We start from the raw sequence: 6,040 nt of genomic DNA on the forward strand, positions 1-6,040 counted from the left end.
GGGGGGGGGGGTTTCCTATGTAACCAGTACCACAGCCCCTCTATGGGCTACAACCGTACACTGCATGGTGTGATCCGGTTTCACCCATATCTGTCTGCGTGTCTCCCTCTCCCTGCAGCTCAGGAATCAGGGTTGGGGGGGGGGGAAGACGACTCTAGAGCTCCCCTTTCATTGGATTTCGCTACATCTGCTCCATTTCCTCTCTGTTCTTGTGCTTGATCCCTCCCCACCTTCCTGTGCTCTCCTCCTTTCTCCTTCATTCACTGTGATCTACTATTATCCGCTTGTCATTATTACTGTATTAGGGGTGGCGGATGGACACAATAAGTCCCGACCAATTCTCCCTGTTGATTTTAAGAGGTGATTTCCTCTTAAAAACAGTGGAATTGGTGGTTGTGCCACAATGTATAATCATGGTTATGAAGGCAATCGTTATACAGTTGGGACTCTCTGGTGTGTGACGTAGATTCTTCTGGAAGCTGGGGGAAGGGGGAAGCTGGCTGACTGCTATGCTGGCCAATCAGAGGGAAGAGACAAGAATGGAAAGGGAGGGAGCACGAGAGAGAGAGAGCGAAAGAGAGAGCTGACGTACAGGAGGAAGGGAAGGAGGCAGAGCGGGGAGGATAAGTGATGAAGAGAATGGTGTGTGTGTGTAAGTCTCCACCCCCTTGCGCACTCCACTGCGAGCTCGAGTCTCACTGCCTGAAACCAGCTCACGTCTAAATCCTCTTACAATTAGAACACCATTTGCCTATAGTGTACCACACTGTGCTGGATTCTGCTATTCAATTCCGTAACATCAAAGTGACTGATGCATTAAAGCAAAACAGTCTAATAATTACAATTATTTAAATCACAAATTGAATCTGGCTTTGGAGGGGGATCAGGGGACAAAAACAAACAAACCTCTGGCATCAATGAGGTGTGGCTTATTAAGCACGAGACTCACAAGGCAGCGCTTTGCAGAAAAAAAAAAGTTAAATAGAGTAATAAAAAGAGATCAGAGCCACTTGCTCTGACAGCCTATTTGCAAAAACCCCATCCTCAGCTGTGAGGGTACACAGGAGAATTCCCAGTTCATCAAAGATGCACATCAAACCGTGGCCTTGGGGCTGTGTGCGCTTTACGCAGAGGAAGACACCCCATTTTACACTTAAAAAGGGCTCTTAATTTTCTAAAAGACTGTTTAAGACCTGGGGGTTGGGGGGAGGTTGTCTAAGAAGATGTCGGAGAGCTGAAGATGAGGTGGAAGAGAAGGAGAGGGTGGAGAGCGCTGATGCTCCCCTTCTGTCTCCCTGTCAGGTGAAAACAGAAAAACAAGCCGCATGACCTTGAAGATAAAAGGATCCTTTCTTAATGTGGTGGTCCAACTGCTCAGCGCCCACAGGAGAACCTTATAAGTAGACTGGCTCATGCAAGTACCACTTAAAATACCTCTAACAGTTCAGTTAGGTCAGTCATACAGCAACAATTGAATATAACACACAATTACACACTCCTGATTGCGCTTCAAATATCAGCAGTGGTGGCTGAAAACTGAAAGCAAGACTCCCTTATAGCTTATAAACCTCAATAAAACAAAATACCCTGGCTGCTTAGCCAGGAGTTTTTCTAAACAACATATGAACTTCAAGTCAGGATGCATTTCCTCTTACTGGGGAAATGTAATATTGTGCAGAGTGCATGCCATTTAATAACCGATACTGACACAGTTTCAATCGAGATCTGAGTAGAAGTTCTTGGGAGATCACTGAGATGGATTATTAGTGCACTTCCACCTTGAGGTTTAAGAATAGCACAATGCTGACTCTGCTCTCCATTCATCGAAGTGGATCTTGTTCTTGCTCTTAGGTGGAATGTACAGAGATATGCATGAAAAGGTTCAGTTTGTGCGTGATTATAAGCTTTCCATAGCTGAGCCTTTAATCGGTGAAGTTGAGGCATGAATGAAGCTTTTTACAAACTACCTAAAGAACATCCTGTTACGCTGCTCAACGTCCAGAAGGATGCATTTTTCCTCTCTAACAGACAAGCCTGCTGGCTTCAGCTACTGCCAAACATCAGAGATGGTCTTTTGTTTAATGGCAAAGTGGCAGCTCGGCCACAAATTCTGTATAAACAGTGCGAAAGTCTAAAGTTCAACAAATAAATAAAAGCTGGAGGAGTCTTTAGGGTGCAGATTTAGTTACCTGCACTGAATGCAAACCCATACAAGGTGACATAGCGCTTTTATCCATGTGTATCCGAGTTTTAAAAATTCTCCATGATGCATGCCATCTCTTTTACGCGCACGGCATTTCAAGTGTATCGTATATCTGATGTTGCTGCCAGAGTGTCACAGTACACTACTCTAATTGAAGTAAAAAAGGAAACATGGAAATTACTAGATCCTTATCGGAGGTCTATTAAAGAGGAGGCAGCAGAAGGAGTATCAACGAGTCATGAGCGAGGAAGGGAGGCATGTCTTTAGAGTTCTCCATCTCTTTCCTCCTGTGGGCTTTAAAATGTGAGCAGCGAGCCTCACAAGAGAGAAGATTAAAGGGCTTAATTAGAAGTGAATAAATATGACACTGTATTTAAGAGGGAAAAATCCTCCCTCGCTGCATCGCATTCAACACAAACAAAAATGCGATTTAAAAGCACTTAATGTCTGACAGCACAGTGCGAAAAACACAAGGCTATATAGGTCGTAGCATTTATCAAATGGCAATTAGATACCTGAATGGTGCAAGACAAGGGCACACCTGAGTGGTCTAATAGACTCCAAGTCAACACCAGTTACTCTCGCCGGCAACAGCCACTCTCGTCTGTGTGTTCTCAGTGTCACCGTAAGAGCTAAATGACAGATTAGAGGAGGGTTGGCTGTGTGCTCGCTGCTCTCAGAAGACAGGTGGAGGACAGAGACAGACAGCCTCTCTGCACTCACTCCCCTTGTCCCTGGACTTTGTGCCAACAGCTGCAGGCAGACCAGATTCCACTGTCTGTTATGATTTAGAGGAAGTGATGTGTGAAAGAGAGTGGGACGTCCTGTCCTCCTGACCTGGGCGGCACACGCCAACACGATTCATTGAAAACTGATTGAGACTGCAATATTAGCTTCATACAGAAACTGGAAGAGACTGCAATATTAGGATTAAGGGCCACACCCACACACATCATACAAGATACCGTAATTGTTACATATTTGAGCAAATTTTAATTATCTCTTCCACCTTTTGCCACATTAAAAAGGGATGAAAAATTAGCAATTTCCCAAAATATATTTTTGGACCATTTTTGTCAAACCACAGATTTTCCCTGTGCAACGTAACTTCTCTCTGTCATTACCAAATACAACATCTCTCTGCATCATAGTTCCAGATACGCTGAACAACCTTTCATTTACAACCAGTTAGATGAACAGACAATTTACATTACCTCCTCATGTTCAGGCTGTTTTTTTTTTTTACTCAGTTTGCCATGAAAATACCTTATGTCAAAACCAAGTCCACCAGAAAGCTTAAATGACTGAACTGACAATTTAATGACAATTACCTCATATGCAAGATTTATACTTAACACTCCACAACAGCAGAATCCAGCCAGTTACCTCTGTTGCTCTTTATAATGTGGTTTATCATCACCGCTGCTGCATCAATTTAAGCCGTGCTCTCTGGGATAAGACATGTAGAAGAGGCGGTGATGATGACAAGAGGCACACTAGTATAAATTCCCCCCTGATCACACCGCAATTTATGACTCTCTAACACAAAGCGCTGGGCGTAATTAAGCGAATGTGAAACGGCAAATTAATCTGTTATGAAATTACTGCCGCGACACTACTTTATAATAATGTTATCTTTTATTGCACTATGTAAATGTGCACCTTAATGTGTATGTATGTTGTGCCCTATCTTTGATAGAAATAAAAATGCATGAACATAAACACAATAGCTTATTAACCCTTAGAAATTAACTCTAGTGCAGCTTGTTGATGGCAGAAGGCCTGATACTGAGTTAGCTATCACGGGGCCAATACTCATACCTCTTAAAGAATGGCTCTCCTGAGACGTTGACTTATATATTGAGACAATGAAGACAAACAGCATCTCTACACCAGACGAGAGTTAGCAGAAGAAGTAAACCGAGGATAAGAAATACTTCAAGGAGTGAGGAGAGAACAAAAGCCACATGAATGCTATCAACCTTTATTTGAGTGTGTTTTTTTTAAATGTTTTAAATATTTATGCATCAGTAGATGTACGCTACATGTTACGTGAGAATACTATCATGTGTATATTTTAGGACGCTTTTACAGCTGTGTAGTTAAATTCCTTTTGCTTAGACCAAGAGAAAAAAATGTATGTATTTTTTAACTTTTAGTTCTGGTGCAGTTTGTTGTTTAGACTGGCAACTACAAACCAAGCACTGTATACATACTGACAGTTGACTTACTGATTGTGAAGTTTTGGCAAACCTGCAACATCAGCGCTACATGGACCCTAGTCTAGTCTACAGACATCTTCAGATTTGCCCAAACAAACAGTAATAAACAAGCAAACGCACTGGAGATTGTTTTAACTGAATCAAAAAGGTTACGCGCGAACGCACCCTTTGGTAGGTGAATTTGCTAATGAAATTCAAAACATTCTCAGTCAGGCAGTATTTCTCAGTAGCAATGTAAAACTAATGAGTAAAATAACATGTTTGTGTTTGCAAAAGCACACAATGTACATATGCTGCCGGTGTTTACCCGTCACATAAGGGGACTGGTAGAGAGAGAAAGATTGTGTGTGTGTGTCTGTGTGTGTGTGTCAGAGAAGTGAGCCACTAGAGTAGTATCCTACAAAGGGCCCCCTCAGCTGTGCCGGCAAACAGGAAACTGCAGTGCATTCTCACAGTTTCACATGGCTCCGTCTGTTTCTTTTCTCTCGCATGCTTTTTTTCCCCCTAGCCCTCTCATATCAACCAAAGGCACCGTGTTTTTGCTGCTGCCTCCCTGTACTTTGCACATATGTAACCACAACAATTCATCCCATCTCTTTCCTTACAGCCCACCTTCTTCTGCCTCCTTTTTCCTCCTGCTGGTCCCAAGGTGGGCCTCTCTGCTAGACCAGACAGGAGGTGGTGTAGTGTTACTATGGTGCTCGGGGTCTTCCCGGAGATCTCCTGTGTATGGATGCCTGTTTATTCTGGCTCGGCGTTAGCACTGTTCTCTTTTAATTAGTTCCCAGTGTACCCTACATTAGTATCAGAGACAATCTGCTTCTCTTAGTGGATTAGTCAATGAATCACTCATTATGCCAAAAATGAAAAAGTCAATTTATTTATGGTCTTTTTTATGGTGAATCCGCTATAAGCTTACAGTCATAAAAACCTCTCTGGCATCACAATAATATTTAATTTTTTTTTTAATTAGAATGAGATTTTAAGAGATCCTTCTGCATTTCTGACTGAAATGTATCTGTAGTGAAACAATAACACTGACATTTCCCCCCATTTAAATCACCTTAATTGATGATTAGTTGAAAAGGTCCTATGAATAACCCTCAGGTATAAATCCTAGAGGAAAGTGACCTCAGTGTCCCATGGCCGAAGACGATGGATACGAGCACGTCGGAGTGCAGAAATATGTATAACGTGCTAAAAAGTCCAATCGTGACATTTAAGGAGGTAAAGATCACAGTAAAATTAGGTCAAGGCATGTTGCTGTTATAAGCAGCAGCCAAGAAAATAATTGTGCACATCACAGCCTAGTTTGAAGATGAGGAGAAAAGCATTGTATATAGGTCAATTTGTGGATGCTGTGAAACAACACAAAGTAGATAAGAGACAAAGAGAATACTAACACAGCTAACCCAGATCACATTCATTAGTGCAGCAAACTGTGAGGGTCTGAGGGTGACTCAGACAAGAGGAATAAGGGGTGGGAGGGGGCACCTCTGTGACATTACAGTCTCATTAACTCATCCTTCCGGGAGAGAGTGTGAGGTCAAGTCACTGACCCTCGACGATAGAGAGTTCACATGTGTATGCACCCATAAGACACACACACACACAC

The 6,040-nt window shown here is 42.5% G+C and overlaps 1 protein-coding gene across 1 annotated transcript in view; it reads right to left on the reverse strand.

Moving 5' to 3' along the window:
• LOC118323151 (trinucleotide repeat-containing gene 6C protein-like) overlaps positions 1–6,040 on the reverse strand; it is a 41,683-nt gene that overhangs the window by 28,712 nt on the left and 6,931 nt on the right. The gene's annotated exons all lie outside the window — the stretch shown is intronic.

Source organism: Morone saxatilis, unplaced genomic scaffold (assembly GCF_004916995.1).
Source record: "Morone saxatilis isolate NCDOM2014 unplaced genomic scaffold, NCSU_SB_2.0 Contig14, whole genome shotgun sequence".
In the NCBI taxonomy this organism is placed as follows: Eukaryota; Metazoa; Chordata; class Actinopteri; family Moronidae; genus Morone; species Morone saxatilis.